General features: G+C 40.1%; 1 long non-coding RNA gene across 1 annotated transcript in view; it reads left to right on the top strand.

Moving 5' to 3' along the window:
- LOC129543030 (uncharacterized) overlaps window positions 1-16,578 on the top strand; it is a 58,368-nt gene extending 41,790 nt beyond the window's left edge. Inside the window, exon 3 of the long non-coding RNA XR_016038951.1 lies at window positions 16,429-16,578. This is a non-coding gene — a long non-coding RNA (uncharacterized LOC129543030). The remainder of the gene's footprint in view (window positions 1-16,428) is intronic.
- The last annotated feature ends 1,805 nt before the right edge of the window (window positions 16,579-18,383 follow it).

Genomic DNA, 18,383 nt, shown 5'->3' with positions numbered 1-18,383 from the left:
GCAACAAGTGCAGAGACTCTGAAGTGGAAGCATGCTGGCTATATTCACAGAACAACGGGGACACCACAGAGGCTTGAGCCGTGTGAGTAAGGGAGAAGGGAAGGGAAGGGAAATTCGATCAGAAAGCACTGGGGTTGGGAGGTGTCTTTAGAGCTCCTTTATGGAATTTGGATTTGATTCTGAGTGAGCCAGAAGATGTTGAGCGGAAGAGACATGATCATGAGCACAGGGGTGGCATGTCTTTAAAGGATCACCCTGGTTCTTGTGTACAAATGGAGATGAAGTGGAAGCCACTCCAGAAATCCAAGGATGAGGTACTAATCGCTCAAACTGGGTGGACACTGTGGAGAACGTGGAAAGTGGTCAGATTCTAGATACGTTGCAAAGTCGAATGACAAGAAGTGCTGGTAGGTTGTGAGGTGGATACCCAGAAGTAGTTTCAAGGAGGACCCCAAGGGTTTTGGCCTGAGCAACTAGAAGAGTGGGATTACCATTCGTGAAAATGGAGAAACTAAGGAGTGGAAATCAAGATTTTGGTTTTGGAAGGATTGGAAAGTAAGGAGTGTGTCTGTGGTGAATCGGTGGTTGGATGTACAGATGTGCCCATTGATATGTTTATGTCAGTGTTTACACACACATGCATACACATGTTTCTGAAAGTGCTTACCTCTTGTGCTTACAGTTCATGCGCTCTTCGTGCCCCAGCAATACTACACACACCCTATTCGAACCTCTGTGTCTTTGCTCGCATTTTTTGTTAGAATACTGATTGCCATACTGCCAGTACTGGCAAATACTGATTCAAAAATCCTGTGTTGAGGGATTGAAATGAAGTCTTTCATAATTTTGATTGCTTCAGATGTCATGCTGCTGTATCTTGTATTGTGTTTACAAGTTTGTGTCTTCTTTTGAACTCAAGGATAGAGTGTTTTTTAGGTATTTTTCTCTTAAAGCCCTGGCTTACTGCAGAGTTCTAATAAATGCCTCTGTGCAGTAAGTTTCTGTCATTTCTCTTTATAATCCAAGCCTTGTGAAGAAAATGGTTTGTATTAATCAGCTTCAGTATAAGCTTATACATGTATTTGGCAAACTTAATATCACTGACAGTTTCTTGGAAACTATTTGATCCATGTAACTACTGAATATCTAGTTGGTGGGAGTCTGAAGACTTAGAAACTGGTGCTGCCAAGAAAACTGAAAATGAAGGAAGTTCATGAGAACAGTACTTGCGATCATGTGAGAATGTCTGCAGCACGTCCCTGATTTTTTCTGTACTGTGTGTGTGATGCTTTCTCAAGTCTGGAAAACTGTCAAAATGCAGATTTCTTGGGCCCTAACATAGGCATAATAAAATAGAATTTGAGGTGCTGAAGAATGTCTCATCCTCTCCTACCCTCTCCCCATGTCCATAAGTTTCTTCTCCACGTCTGTTTCTCCATTGTTTCCCTATAAATAGATTCTTCAGTGCTGCTTTTCTAGATTCCATATATATGCATTTGAATACAGTATTTATCTTTGTCTTTCTTACTCACTTCATTCTGTGTGATAGCTTCTAGGTTCATCCACCTCATCAGAACTGACTCAAATGCTTTCCTTTTGATGGCTGAGTCATATTCCATTGTGCATATGTACCACAACTTCTTTATCCAATCATCTGTCAATGGACAACTAGGTTGCTGCAGTGAACAATGGGATACATGGGTCTCTTTCAACTTTGGTTTCCTCAGGGTATATGCCTAGGAGTGGGATTGCTGGGTCATATGGCGGTTTTATTCCTAATTTTTAAGAAATCTCCATACCGTCTTCCATAGTGGCTGTATCAATTTACATTCCCATCAACAGTACAAGAGTGTTCCCTTTCCTCCACTCACTCTCCGCATTTATTGTTTGTAGATGTTTTTGATGATGGCCATTCTGGAAGCTGTGAGGTGATATCTCATTGTTGTTTCATTTGCTATTATTTTCTCCCATTCTGAGGGCTGTCTTTTCACCTTGCTTATCGTTTCCTTTGCTGTGCAAAAGATTTCAAGTTTAATCAGGTCCCACTTGTTCACTTTTCTTTTAACTTCCATTACTCTAGGAGGTGGGTCATAGAGTATCTTGCTTTGATTTACATTATTGAGTGTTCTGCCTATGTTTTCTTCTAAGAGTTTTATAGTTTCTGATCTTACATTTAGGTCTTTATTCCATTTTGAGTTTGTCTTTTTGTAGGTGTTAGAAGTGTTCTAATTTCATTATTTTACATGTAGCTGTCCAGTTTTCCCAGCACAGTTTATTGAAGAGCCCGTCTTTGCCCCATCGTAAATTCTTGCCTCCTTTGTCAAAAATAAGGTACCCATAGGTGCATGGGTTTATTTCAGGCTTTCTCTCTTGTTCCATCAGTCTATATTTCTATTTTTGTGCCACTACCATACTATCTTGATGACTGTAGCTTTGTAGTATAATCTGAAGTCAGGAAGGTTGATTCCTCCAACTCCATTCTTTGTCAGGACTGCTTTGACTGTTTGGGATCTTTTGTGTTTCCATATGAATTGTGCAATTTTTTGTGCTAGTTCTGTGAAAAAAAAATGCCACTGGTAATTTGATAGGGATCACATTGAGTCTGTAGATTGTGTTTGGTAGTATAGTCATTTTCACAGTATTGATTCTTCCTACCCAGAAACATGGAATATCTCTCCATCTGTTTGTGTCATCTTTAATTTCTTTCATCAGTATCTTATACTTTTCTGTGTACAGTTTTTGTCTGCTTAGGTAAGTTTATTCCTAGATATTTAATTGTTTTTGTTGCAGTGGTGAATGGGATTGATTCCTTAGTTTCTGTTTCTGATTGTTCATTGTTAGTATATAGAAATGCAAGTGATTTCTGTGTATTGATTTTGTGTCCTGCAACTTTGCTAAATTCACTGATTAGTTCTAGTCATTTTCTGATACTGTCTTTAGGGTTTTCTATGTACAGCATCATGTCATCTGTAAAGAGTGAGAGCCGTACTTCTTTTTTCTGATCTGAATTACTTTTATTTCTTTTTCTGCTCTGATTGCTGTAGCCAGGACTTCCAGAACTATTTTGAATAATAGTGGTGAAAGTGGACACCCTTATGTTGTCCCTGATCTTAGCGGGAATGCTTTCAGTTTTTCACCATTGAGAGTAATGTTTGCTGTAGACTAATCATATATGCCCTTTACTAGTTTCAGGAAGGTTCCTTCTGTGCCCATTTTTTGAAGAGTTTTAATCATAAATGGGTGCTACATTTTGTCAAAGGCTTTTTATGCATCCATTGGATTTCATAGTGCCAGTAAAATGGACAGCTCCAACAGAGGAGGGAACAAAGTAGAAAAAAGTAGAAAAAAGCCAAAGGAATTTACAGAACAAGTCAAAAAATAAGAATAATAAATGTTTTTCTTGAGTCATTGCTATCAGCGTCCTTTCCCTTGCTGGGAGTCACAGTCCACTTTACCTCCCTAGGATGCCCTCCAGCACTGTGTTGATCTCTGGACCTGCTGTGGGGGCAGTTTAGATTCTAATCTGGTCCAACTCCTGTGTGTTCTTGCCTCCAGTGTCCAAAGCTATCAGAACTAGTGAGTTTTCTTTTGTGGGAGTTCTCAATGACCTTTTATATATTCCATAGACACAGAGTCTGCCTAGTTGACCATGTGGATTTAATCTGCAACTTGTACAGCTGGTGGGAAGGTTTTAGGTCTTCTTCCTTAGCCACACTGCTCCTGGATTCCAGTTGTGGTTTTATTTCCACCTATACATGTGGGTCCTCCACTGGTGTTTGCTCCTGCGGCTGCCCTGGAGGATTTGGGTTTGCCCCTGTGAAGGCCAGGTGTGGAGGTGGTTCAGCTGCTTGGGTTGCAGGGGTTCTGGCAGCACCAGGTACTCAGGGGAGTTGGCGACGAGGGCAGCAGGACATACAGTGCTCTAGAAGGGTATGGCAACCAGTATTGGCCAATACGCTCCAGTATTCTTGTCTGGAGAACGCCCCTCCTCCCTGACAGAGATGCCTGGCAGGTCACAGTTTACAGGACAGCAAAGAGTTGGACAGGACTGAAGCGACCCTGTGGGCGTAGACGCAAGATAGCGGACAGCTGCCTGTGGCAGCTCTGCCCCAGTGAGAGTTGAGCTTGAAGGTGGCTCAGCTGCTCTGCTTGCAGGGACCCTGGCAGTGCCTAATGTGCAAGGATACAGACTCCCTCCTCTGCCAGAGTTACATCCCTATCAGAGCCTCCTGTAGCTGGTGATCAAAAGGCCTCTTTGGCCATTCTACCTGTAGCTCCGCCTGCTCGAGCACTTAGAGGGCTACCTTGCCTGGGGTCCTTCTCTGTTGTTCGGTGTGTCAGGCACATAGAGAGGCCCCCCTGGCTAGGATCCTAGTCTATAGGTTAGCGCCTCTGGCACTTAAGTGGCACCCTGGGTGGGGTCCTACTCTGTAGTTCAGTGCGTCAGGTGTTTGATGGGCCAGACTCTCTATTGTCCAGCTGCCGATGCTGGCGTGTGGGGAGAGAGAGGCTATGGTGATGGCTCCATCCCCTACCCGTGACTCCACTTGAATGGATTCCACTTGATCGGGAGAGAAGCCAAAGAGTCTGCCTACCTGATTCAGAGCCAAAGTCTCAGAAACAATAATTGGACTTAGGCCAACACAATAACGATACATATATCCTTGGTGTTTTTCTTCTTCTGTGAGGTTTTTTCCCACTTTAGCGTGAATAATTTTTTCTATTTAATTAAAAAGAATTTAAGTCCCAGGGTCTTTGGTAGATGATGGATCTAAATTGCGAAAATATTTTCCATATTGTGTTCAAATAAAGTCACGTTGCAAAATTCTGTTGATTTACATTAGAGTGTTGTTAGTGGAGACTGGTTACTGAAAAGATAGGAAAAGTAGGCTCTTCACAGTGAGGCAGGCAGTTGTAGAAAAAGGACGATGACCAAGATATAGGGATAGAGGTGGAGGCGGATTGTCTGCCTTTTCTGTGGGGATTCTCCATCAGTTCCCAGTAAAGAGACCGAAGAAATACATCAGATGAGGCTTTTCCACTATTAAGGTGGCATTTTTTAAATTTAACTTTATTTTATATTGGAGTAATGTTGACTTATGATACTGTGCTAGTTTCAGGTGTACCTCAAGGTGATTCAATTATATATGTACAGATATCCATTTTTCTTCTATTCTTTCCCCATATAGGTTATTACAGAATATTGAGTACAGTTCTCTACACAGTGAGTCCTTGTTGATTCTCTGTTTTATATACAGTAATGTGTATCTGTTAATCCCAAACCCAATTTATCCCTCATTTCCACTTTTCCCCTTTTGTAACTGTAAGTTTATTTTCAAAGTCTATGAGTCTCTTTCTGTTTAGCTTGAGTTGCTTTCTCACTGTATCGTTATCATGGCAGATACTGACTTGTCTTCCCTGGGGATTTGGCTTTAACCAGAACCGTGTAATACACAATGTCCCACGTTACAACCCTCTTTCCTCCAATTCTCCTCTTTACTGTCTTGCCCAGTTGAAGGTTTTGGTTGTTGCTGTTATTACTGATTTTGTTTTTTTAGCACTCCTTTAATACAAGCATTTTCGATATATGGACAGTATTTCTAATTGATGAAAGATAAGACAATGCAGGTAAAAAGTAATGAAGGAGTCATCGGATGTGGTTTCTCCCCCAAGTTCCCTTTTTCTCCTCTCTTCCTTTTCTGGGTAAACATATTCAATCCCATACTTTGGATTTTATAGGTCAACTTTTCTTCTGAACTGCAGACGTATATCTGTTTATATGACATCTCCAACTCAACATGTCTGAAATACAATTATTAATTTTTCTTCTTAAACCCTGTCCCTGTTCCTGCATTCCATCTCCAATTATTTCCATTCAGTAAATGGTATTATCATCTGTGAGTAGTTGTTCATTTGCTAAGTCGTGTCTGACTCTTTGCAACCCTGTGGACTGCAGCCTACCAGGCTCCCCATCTCATCGAGTTTGCTTACCTTCATATCCATGAAGTCAGTGATGCTGTCTAACCGTCTCATCCTCTACTACCTGCTTCTTTTTTTCTCTTCAGTCTTTGTCAACATCAGGATCTTTGCCAGTGAGTCGGTTCTTCACATCAAGTGTCCAAAGTATTGGAGCTTCAACATCAGTCCTTCCATTGAATACTCAGGGTTGATTTCCTTTAGGATTGACTGGTTTGATGTCCTTGAAGTCCAGGGGACTCTCAAGAGGTTTCTTCAGCATCAATTCTTTGGCACTCAAACTTATATATGGTCCAACTCTAACAGCTATACATGAGTACTGGAAAGATCATACCTTTGACTGTATGGACCAGTCCAGCTATAATCATGCGCCGGTTAGAGCTAAAGTGTAATAAGGGAATTTTTAAACAGAGTCAGCCTAAAAGACAAAATAAGCTAACTTGTAGACTAGAAATGTAAAATGATGACTGGAGATAAAAGCGTGGGCTACTAGAATCCAAGTCTGAAGTGGCTGGGGTGGCTAGGCATTCAGTTTCTATGGGTATACAGAAGTAAAAGTGTTACATGGGAGTCAGAGAGTCCTCTGACTAGACTTATCAGTTAAAAGTAGGAGTCATAAATGGGACTCTCCTGCTCCTAGAAGAAAGTTTACAAGAAAGGTAGAACCAGCTCTTTCCTGAAGCTGCATTTAGCATAAAAACACTTAAAATATTTATCTAGAGATGTGAGAGGGCCAAACTTGAATGACTCAGTAGCTGAGTCTATGGTAGCTGATAATGCCTGGAGTGTGCACTCATCATTATTTGACCTGGTTTTTAACTAGGGCCCCATAAAGTAAAGTGAAGTCGCTCAGTCATGACTGACTCTGGGACTCCATGGACTGTAGCCTACCAGACTCCTCCGTCCACAGGAATTTGCCGGCAGGAGTACTGGAGTGGATTGCCATTTCCTTCTCCAGAGGATCTTCCCAACCCAGGGATCAAACCTGGGTCCACCGCCTGAGCCCCCAGGGAAGTCCAGGGCCCCATGGGTACTGGTAAAGACAAAAATGAATGAAATATGGTGGATAAATAGAGGGAGTGAGTAAACAGAAATTCCAAAGCAAAATTAAAGAAAAAAGAGCTAAACCTAAAAAGTCATTCAATAAAATCAAGTCAGGAGATGGATTCACCCCCAAATGTAATAAAAGTAGGAAATAGAAAGTAATAATTTTCTAAAGACTTCTTTTAAAAATATGTATGTTTAGGATTCTTCAATAGATTAAAAAAAAGCACTTTAAAGAATAAGAACTTATGATAAATTAGCAGAAATGAAATAAGAATAGAACATAAAAGTCAATTTGCCTAGAAATGTAGTTATAGGAATTAGGTCAATAGATGGAATGAATTCTAAAGTAGACATGATTAAAGAGAGAACTAGTAAAGTGGAAAATTGTTCTAACTCTAGATCACCCAGGATGCATAATAAAGACATAAAAGACTCAAAATTACCTAATTATGCCATTAAGAGATATTAAAAATGGGTTGAGAAGCTTCAGTATACATCGAATGGGAGTTCTAGAACAAGGGGCTGTAAGAATGACTAAGAAATGATAACTAAAGAACTACTTCCTGAATTTATCAGAACTTAAAACTTGAAACCTCACATTAAAAGTACACTCTGCATACTAAGCAGGACAAGTAAAAACCAATCACAATGAGAAACATTCTTTGCAACTATAAGGATAGAGCAACTAGAATGCTAGAGACATTTAAAAGCTACCAGAGAGAAGAAATCTCCAAAAGATTATCAACTGTGCAGGCTTCTCAACAGCAACAATCGCAGCTGGAAGATAATGAACTAATATCTTTAAAATGCTGAGTGATGATAACTTTATCCATCTAAAGCACCCCTGAAGATTGAGGATGAGAGAAAGACATTTTGGGTCAAGGATAAAATAATTTATCTCTGGCATACCCTATCTATAAGAATTTCTAAAGAGCATTCTTTAGCAGAAAGAAAAGAGAACCCCAAGATAGGATGAGGGTGTAGTTTTTGACAAAGTCACTTAACAATGATAATAACAAGACCAGTTATTTTTATAAAGGTTATTCTGATTCTCTGGAAAATAATAACAAGGAGTATTAGGTAGCTCAAGTGTGCTAGGAGCATAGTCTTGTTCAAGAAGATGGAAGTGCTGAATACTTTTAACTAGAACTTTTTCTCATAAAGCCAAGTATAAGTACATATTGAAAATGTATATATGTATTTAATGAGCACCTGCTATGTGCCAGACACTGATCTAAACTCTGGGAATAAGACCACTGGGTGAAAAAACTCCTCGTTGAGTTTATACTTTAGTTGGAGGAAACGATATATTGTTTAAAAACAGTAGTATAGCACAGACAGGCTTGAAAGAAATACATTGGTAAATAGGAAAAGATAGGCTTGACAAATGTGATGGTATGATGAGGAAACACACTGGTGTGGCAACAGTGACGTCAGATAGAATACTGTTGACAGTGAGCACTGAAGTGCATTGGGCAGCTGGAACATTGATATAACACCTAACACAGCCTTAAAAGTGAAAAATGACAGGATCAGAAGGAAAACGGAGGAGCCCACAGATTAGCATATCTCTATTAAAACAGATAGGTAGGGACTTACCTGGTGGTCCAGTGGTTAGGAGTCGCCTCGCAGTGCAGGGGACATGTGTTTGATCCTTGGTCAGGGAACTAAGATCCCACGTGCTGCAGGGCAACCAAGCCCACACACCGCAGCTAAGACTCGATGGAGCCAAAGAAATACATATCCTTAAAAACAAAAATGAATAGGTAAACAGAAAATTAGTCAAGAAAGCACATATACCTTGTTTTATTGCACTTCCTTTTATTGTGCTTTGCAGACACTTCACTTCAGTCACTTCAGTTGCTCAGTCATGTCCAGTTCTCTGTGACCCCATGGACTACAGCCCGCCAGGCCTCTCTGTCCATCACCAACTCCAGAGTTTACTCCAACTCATGTCCATTGAGTTGGTGATGCCATCCAACCACCTTATCCTCTGTCGTCCCCTTCTCCTCCCACCTTCAATATTTCCCAGCATCAGGGTCTTTTCCGATGAGTCAGTTCTTTGCATCAGGTAGCCAGAATATTAGAGTTTCAACTTCAGCATCAGTCCTTCCAATGAATATTCAGGACTGATTTCCTTTAGAGTGGATTGGTTGGATCTCCTTGCTGTCCAAAGGACTCTCAAGTGTCTTCTCCAACACCACAGTTGAAAAGCATCAAATGTTCAAGGCTTAGCTTTCTTTATAGTCGAATTCTCACATCCATGCATGACTACTGGAAAAACCATAGGTTTGACTAGACGGGCCTTGTTGACAAAGTAATGTCACTGGTTTTTAATATGCTATCTAGATAAGTCATAACTTTTATTCAAGGAGCAAGTGTTTTTAATTTCATGGCTGCAGTCACCATCTGCAGTGATTTTTGGAGCTCCCCAAAATAAAGTCTGTCACTGTTTCCACTGTTTCCCCATCTATTTGAAATGAAGTGATAGGACCAGATGCCGTGATCTTAATTTTCTGAATCTTGAGTTTTCAGCAAACTTTTTCACTCTCCTTTTTCACTTTCATCAAGAGACTGCTTAGTTCTTCGTTTTCTGCCATAAAGTTGGTGTCATCTGCCTATCTGAGGCTATTGATATTTCTCCCTGCAATCTTGATTCCAGCTTGTGCTTCCTGTAGCCCAGCGTTTCTCATGATGTCCTCTGCATAGAAGTTAAATAAGCAGGGTGACAATATACAGCCTTGACGTACTCCTTTTCCTATTTGGAACCAGTCTGTTGTTCCATGTCCATTTCTAACTGTTGCTTCCTGACCTGCATACAGATTTCTCAAGAGGGAGGTCAGGTGATCTGGTATTCCCATCTCTTTAACAATTTTCCAGAGTTTGTTATGATCCACACAAAGGTTTGGCATAGTCAAGAAAGCAGAAATAGATGTTTTTCTGGAACTCTCTTGCTTTTTCCATGATCCAACGGATGTTGGCAATTTGATCTCTGGTTCCTCTCCCTTTTATAAATCCAGCTTGAGGATCTGAGAGTTCTCTGTTCACGGACTGTTGAAGCCTGGCTTGGAGAATTTTGAGCATTACTTTACTGGCATGTGAGATGAGTGCAATTGTGTGATAGTTTAAGCATTCTTTGTCATTGCCTTTCTTTGGGATTGGAATGAAAAGTGACCTTTTCCAGTCCTATGGCCATGGCTGAGTTTTCCAAATTTGCAGCACTTTCACACATCATCTTTTAAATTTGAAGTAGCTCAACTGGAATCCCATCACCTCCACTAATTTTGTTCGTAGTGATGCTTCCCAAGGCCCACTTGACTTCACATTTCAGGATGTCTGGCTCTATGTGAGTGATCATCCCATCGTGATTATCTGGGTCGTGAAGATCTTTTTTGTATAGTTCTTCTGTGTATTCTTGCCACCTCTTCTTAATATCTTCTGCTTCTCTTAGGTCCCTTCCATTTCTGTCCTTTATTGAGCCCTTCTTTGGATGAAATGTTCCCTTATTATCTCTGATTTTCTTGAAGAGATCTCTGGTCTTTTCTATTCTGCTGTTTTCCTCTATTTCTTTGCATTGATCACTGAGGAAGGCTTTCTTATCTCTACTTACTATTCTTTGGACCTCTGCATTCAAATGAGTGTGTCTTTCCTTTTCGCTTCTCCTCTTTTCACAGGTGTTTGTAAGGCCTCCTCAGAAACCCATTTTGCTTTTTTGCATTTCTTTTTCTTGGAAATGTTCTTGATTCTTGTCTCCTGTATAGAATCATGAACCTCCATCGACAGTTCATCAGGCACTCCGTCTGTCAGATCTAATCCCTTGAATCTCTTCGTCACTTCCACTGTATAATCGTAAGGGATTTGATTTAGGTCATACCTGAATGGTCTAGTGGTTTTTCCTACTTTCTTCAATTTAATCTGAATTTGGCGATAAGGAGTTCATGATCTGAGCCACAGTCAACTCCCTGTCTTGTTTTTGCTGACTTATAGAGCTTCTCTATCTTTGGCTGCAAAGAATATAATCAATCTGATTTCAGTATTGTACATCTGGTGATGTCCATGTGTGGAGTCTTCTCTTGTGTTATTGGACGAGGGTGTTTGCTATGACCAGTGCATTTTCTTACAAAACTCTAGGAGCCTTTGTCCTGCTTCATTCTGTACTCCAAGGCCAAATTTGCCTGTTACTCCAGGTGTTTCTTGACTTCCTCCTTTTGGATTCCAGTCCCCTTTAATGAAAAGGACATCTTTTTTGGGTGTGCCTTCTAGAAGGTCTTGTAGGTCTTCCTAGAACCGTGCAACCTCAGCTTCTTCAGCATTACTGGTCAAGGCATAGACTTGGATTACTGTGATATTGAAGGGTTTGCCTTGTAAACGAATAGGTCGTTCTGTCATTTTTGACATTGCATCCAGGTACTGCATTTCGGACTCTTGTTTTGCAGACACCACAGTTTATACAAATTGAAGGTTCGTGGCAACCCTGTGTTGAGCAAATCTGTTGGTGCCTTTTTATCCCACATCTTTGCTCACTTCATATCCCTGTGTCACATTTTGGTAACACTTGCATAGCAGGCTTATCTCTGAGATATTGCAGGTTTGGTTCCAGACCACTGAAATAAAGCAAATATTCCCATGAAGCAAGTCACACAAGTTTTGGGGGTGGGTTTACGTAGAAAAGTTCTCCATGGGCCTCCCTATTCACTTAGACACAACGATATTGAAATCAGGCCAACTAACCTTACAGTGGCCACTAAGGGTTCAAGTGAAAGGAGTTGCATACCTCTCACTTTAAATAAAAAGTTAGACATGATTAAGGTTAGTGAGAAAGTCATGTTGAAAGGTGAAACAGGCTGAAAGTTAGGCCTTTTGAGCCCAGCAGCCAAGTTGTGAATCCAAAGGGAAGGTTTTTAAAGAAAATAAAAAATGATAACTCTAGTGAATTCATGAATGAAAGGAAAACAAAACAGCCTTATTGCTGATATGAAGAAGGTTTTGGAATCTGCATAGGTCAGCCAGCCATAGGATTCCCTTAAGCCCAAGCCTAATCTGAGACAAGGCCCTAACTCTAATTCTGTGAGGGCTTAGAGAGATGACAAAGCTGCAGAAGAAAGGTTTGAAGCTAGCAGGGGTCGATTTCATGAAGTTTAAGGAAAGATATCATCTATGTAGCATTAGAGTTCATGGCAGAGCAGCAAGTGCTGATGTAGAAGCTTCAGCAAGTTATCCAGAAGATCTAGCTAAGGTCATTCATGAAGGTGGCTGCTCTAAACAACAGATTTTCAGTGTAGACAGAACAGTCTTCTATTGGAAGACGATATCACCAGGACTTTCATAGATAGAGAGGAGAGGTCAGTGCCTGGCTTGAGAGCTTCACAGGGCAGGATGACTCTCTTGTTAGGGGCTAATGCAGCTGGTCTGGCGGCTCAGTGGTAAAGAATCTACCTGTCAATGCAGGAGATGTGGGTTTGATCCCTGAGTCGGGAAAATCCCCTGGAGAAGGAAACGGCAAGCCACTCCAGTATTCTTGCCTGGGAAATCCCATGGACAGATGAGTCTAGTGGGCTACAGTCCATTGGGGTTTCAAGAGAGTAGGATATGACATGGCAGGTGAACGGTAACAAAATGCTCATTTGCCATTCTGAATTATGCTAAATCTTCTCTTCCTGTGCTCCGTAAATGGAACAACAAAGCATGGGTGACAGCACATCTGTTTACAACATGGTTTACTAAATATTTGAAGCCCACTGTGGAGATCTACTTCTCAGAAAAAAGAGATTCCCTTGAAAATATTACTGCTTATTGACAATGCGTTTGGTCACCCAAGCACTCTGATGGAGACGTACCAGACTAACGTTTTTTAATGCCTACCTTCTCAACATCCATTCTGCAGCCCACAGATCAAGGAGTCATTTGAACTTTCAAGGTTTTATTAGTTAAGAAATATATTTTGGGAGTGGCACACCTCACAGCTTGCAGGATCTTAGTTTCCTGACCAGGGATTGAACCTGGGCCACCACAGTGAAAGTGCCTAATTCTAACCACTGGACTGCCAGAGAAGTCCCATAAGAAATACATTTTTAGGCTATAACTACCGTAGTGACTCCTCTGATGGATTTGGGTGGTTAAATGAAAACCTGGAAAGGATTCACCACTCTGGATGCCATTGAGGACATTCGTGATTCAAGGGAAGAGGTCAAAATATAAATATTAGCAGGAGTTTGAAAAAAGTTGATTCCAACCCTCATGGTGCCTTGCGGGGCTGTAAGCCTTTGGTGGAGGAAATAATACCCAGTATGGTAGAAAAATAGCAAGAGAACTAGAACTAGAAGTGGAACCTGAAGATGTGACTAAATTTCCTCAATATTATGATAAAACTTTTTAACGGATGAATAGTTGCTTCTCATGGGTGAGCATTAAGAAAATGATTTCTAGACATGGAATCTACTCCTGGTGAAGATGCTGTGAGGATTGATGAAATGATAACAGAGGATTTAGAATATTACATAAACTTAGTTGATAAAGCAGAAGCAGGTTTTGAGAGGATTGACTTCAGTTTTGAAAGACATTCTACTTTGGGTAAAATGTTACCAAATAGTAATTCGCTGCAAAGAAATTTTTCATGAAAGTAAGAGTCAAAGGAGGATGCGGCAAACCTCATTATTATCTCATTTTAAGAAGTTGCCACAGTCATCCTAGCCTACAGAAACCACCCCGATCAGTCAGCAGCCTTCAGCATCGAGGCAAGACCCTCCACAACGAAAACAGTATGAGTCACTTGAAGGCTCCGGTGATGGGTAGCATTTTTTAGCAATAAACTATTTTTTAACTTAGATATAAGCATTGTTATTTAGACTCTCAGGAGTAGATACTACATTCTACATTATAATATAAATGTAAGTTTTGTATGTACTGGGAAACAAAATAATTCCCATGACTCACAATATTGTGGTATTTGTTTCTTGTGGTGGTATGGAACCAGACTAAAGTATCTTTGAGAATGCCTGTATAGAAGATTCTCCAAGATAGGCTTCAGCAATACGTGAACCGTGAACTTCCAGATGTTCAATCTGGTTTTAGAAAAGGCAGAGGAACCAGAGACCAAATTGCCAAGATCCGCTGGATCATGGAAAAGGCAAGAGAGTTCCAGAAAAACATCTATTTCTGCTTTCTTGACTATGCCAAAGCCATTGACTGTGTGAATCACAATAAACTATGGAAAATTCTGAAAGAGATAGGAATACCAGACCACCTGACCTGCCTCTTGAGAAACCTGTATGCAGGTCAGGAAGCAACAGTTAGAATTGGACATGGAACAGCGGGCTGCTTCCAAATATGAAAAGGAGTACGTCAAGGCTGTATATTGTCACCCTGCTTATTTAATTTCTATGCAGAGGACATCATGAGGAATGCTGGGCTGGAAGAAGCACAAGCTGGAATCAAGATTGCCGGGAGAAATATCAATAACCTCAGATATGCAGATGACACCACCCTTATGGCAGAAAGTGAAGAGGAACTAAAAATTCTCTTGATGAAAGTGAGAGAAGAGAGTGAAAAAGTTGGCTTGAAGCTCAGCATTCAGAAAACTAAGATCATGGCATCTTGTCCCATCACTTCATGGGAAATAGATGGAGAAACAGTGGAAACAGTGTCAGACTTTATTTTATTCTATTTTTTTTTTGGATTTCAAAATCACTGCGGATGCTGATTGCAGCCATGAAATTAAAAGCCGCTTAATCCTTGGAAGGAAAGCTATGACCAACCTAGAGAGCATATTAAAAAGCAGAGACAAAAGTCCGTCTATTCAAGGCTATGGTTTTTCCAGGGGTCAGGTATGGATGTGAGAGTTGGACTGTGAAGAAAGCTGATCGGCGAAGAATTGATGCTCTTGAACTGTGGTGTTGGAGAAGACTCTTGAGAGTCCCTTGGACTGCAAGGAGATCCAACTAGTCCATCCTAAAGGAGATCAGTTCTGGGTGTTCAGTGGAAGGACTGATGCTGAAGCTGAAACTCCAATACTTGGGCCACCTCATGCAAAGCGCTGATTCAGTGGAAAAGACTCTGATGCTGGAAGAGATTGGGGACAGGAGGAGAAGGGGATGACAGAGAATGAGATGGCTACATGGCATCACCGACTCGAAGAACATGAGTTTGAGTGAACTCCGGGAGTTGGTGATGGACAGGGAGGCCTGGCGTGCTGTGATTCATGGGGTCGCAAGGAGTCGGACAAGACTGAGCGACTGGACTGAACTGAACTGTATATAAGGTGTGAACAACACAACTAATAAAGTTGTTCTGATACATGTAGAAAATCTTGTACCTAACAAATAGAAAGTAAGCGTTATTTCTGAGCACAGAAGGAGTACTTTAGAAAATGGACTGTGTCCTAAGTCACAAAAGAAGTTTCCAAAATATAAAGTAACCAGAATCAAATAGACTACATTCTGTGACTATAATAATTTAACTTGAAATCAACAATGAAAAGAAATCTTTAAAAAAGCTCACCTGAATAAAACCTAAATAATGTACTTATAAATAACCCATGGGTTAAAAAGGAAGCTTGAAAACAGCCAGCAAAGCAGAAGTGAAAGGAGGAGCATATTTAGATAAAAGAACAGAAACTAATAAAAAGGGGGCAAATGATTAACACTTTCCTAATTATATATTGTGATAACCAATGATCAGATGAATAGAATTGGTCAAGAAGAATATAGGTATTATTTCGCCTCTATTCCTATTCATAGTGTATTTTCTATACTAGTAATCTTTTTCTTTAGACAGTATCTAATACAGGCCGAAGAATTGATGCTTTTGAACTGTGGTGTTGGAGAAGACTCTTGAGAGTCCCTTGGACTGCAAGCAGATCCAACCAGTCCATCCTAAAGGAGATCAATCCTGGGTGTTCATTGGAAGGACTGATGCCAAAGCTGAAACTCCAATACTTTGGCCACCTCGTGCGAAGAGTTGACTCACTGGAAAAGACTCTGATTCTGGGAGGGATTGGGGGCGGGAGGAGAAGGGGACGACAGAGAATGAGATGGCTGGATGGCATCACCGACTCGATGGACATGAGTTTGAGTGAACTCCGGGAGTTGGTGATGGACAGGGAGGCCTGGCATGCTGTGATTCATGAGGTTGCAATGAGTCGGACTCGACTGAGTGACTGAACTGAACTGAACTGACCATGGGCTAGCAAGAAAAGTATAGAACTCAGGCTGTAGAATATAGAATATATAGTCATTGTCAGATTTTCAGCAGTATATCTTTTCCATATAACGAGAAAAATATAGCAGGGTGTAAGTGCAGACATCAGACTTGTATAATTATTTTACTATTTATTTAAAGATTTTACAGTGATCTTGAAGAGAAATTTCTGTTTATATATTTAAGGTATTCTTCATTCCCTTCTTGTAGGTTACTCAAATGAGTCGTCCAGATCTGATTCTGTTTCTGATTAAATATCTGATGGCTCTCACGGTTGGTATTCCTTCCATTTTTTGCGTTGGAAGCAAAAAGACTTGCTTTGAATTGGCCAGTTTTTCTTCACGGTCGTAGGAAAAGAAAGTAAGTTGTTGTAAATTATCGTGGTGTTCACAGGCTTCACATTTACATAATTGTGTGTGTTTCATATGTTGAAACAATATGGATTTGGAGGAAATATTCCAATAAGATTATAACCTCAGCTGCCACCAGGTATGATTAAATCTTAAACCTAAAAACTTACTCAGAAAAGATAGCCAAGTAGAACCAAGCTTAAGGCCTGTTCCTTACTAATTCAGAATATTTGAGGGACAGCCAATCTTTTTCTAAAAAAACTCGAAATCATAATCTTAAAATTAAAAACAAATGAATGTATGTATATATATATATACATATATGCATATATATATTATTCTTTGATCTTTTTGACATTTCTGTGATGACTAGTATTATCATCTCTGTGTTAAAGATATGAAAACATGCACAGAGAGGCTCGGTGCCTTGGCTTAAGTCACAAAGAATTAGATTTCCATTTCCAATTGTCCATTTTTCTTCCAAGTTACACCATAAATTATTTAAAGGGATTAGCATGTTATTTTATTCTAAGCCAGATACATTAAAGTTGAAATAGTGAAATGATATGAGCAGATAAAATAAAATATGTTAAAGATGTTATTTTAATTCATAGTTGGCCAAATTGCATATTAGAGAGTCATGGTAAAATATAAGATTTGGCCATATTTGAGGAATCTTTCATTTTGTGACCACTTACTTAATAGAATAAAATAAGACCCTAAAGTATTCACAAAAGAACAGATGACTTCAGACTTTTTACAAAGTATAAAGCTTATATTTATACTTACTTGAATTTTCTCAAATTCTAAGTGAGTGGAATCCATATTCTTATGATTTTATTTAACCTAAGTTACATGGAAAATAAATTTTGGGAAAATGAATTTCTATCAAAATCTTAAGATTATATGTAAAATGTTATTGTGTTTTGTATGGGTTAATGTACTTTTAAAATAGATCTTAAATTACCACATTATCAGAATCTTGTGTTTTTTCAGTTATCACTAATTAGCAGCTTCTGTTACACAGATTAGATTGAAATCTATAAAGATCACAATTTAAAAATATACATTCCTTATTACCATATCTGAGACTACTGCTGGTGTTATCGGACAATGCATTTGTCCTTTAAATGCAATTTCATTGGGCCGAGAAGGAGAGAAGGGGAAAGGTTAATTCAACAATGACAAAAATGTCTTTTCTGGGAATCCATCCTTTGAGAAAGTCGTTAATGAGTGGTTACTGTGTGCCATCAACTATTGGGTGATGTCACAGGGTCAATAGCAAAAAAAACAAACCAAGTCCTTGATTTCTCTGGAACAGCCTTACTTGGGAGATTTATTTGTGTATTCCTTAAAATTTTAAAATGTATTTCAATCACAGTGAAACATAATTCTAAGGAGAGGGTTTGAATTGGCATTCCTGGTCACCTGTGGGCCACACACAAGCCATTCTGTCACACAGCGATTCTGTTGTGTTAGAAACTCCAGATGGGGCTAAACTAAACCAGCACTGCCCTTTTGGGGATTCATCCCAGTTGTTTGGGGGATCCTGACTGGGCCAGAATCCTTTTGAAACTGGTTCAGTTCAGGTCAGTTCAGTCGCTCAGTCGTATCCAACTCTTTGCGACCCCATGAATCACAGCACGCCAGGCCTCCCTCCATCACCAACTCCCGGAGTTCACACAAACTCATGTCCGTAGAGTCGGTGATGCCATCTAGCCATCTCATTCTCTGTCGTCCCCTTCTCCTTCCGCCCCCAATCCCTCCCAGTGTCAGAGTCTTTTCCAGTGAGTCAACTCTTCGCATGAGGTGGCC

The sequence above is a fragment of the Moschus berezovskii genome, chromosome 13, assembly GCF_049115385.1.
Source record: "Moschus berezovskii isolate FMDL1 chromosome 13, NW_MosBer_1.0, whole genome shotgun sequence".
Lineage (NCBI taxonomy): Eukaryota > Metazoa > Chordata > Mammalia > Artiodactyla > Moschidae > Moschus > Moschus berezovskii.
Note: the sequence above shows the minus strand (reverse complement) of the source record. Positions and strands in the feature narration are given on the sequence as shown.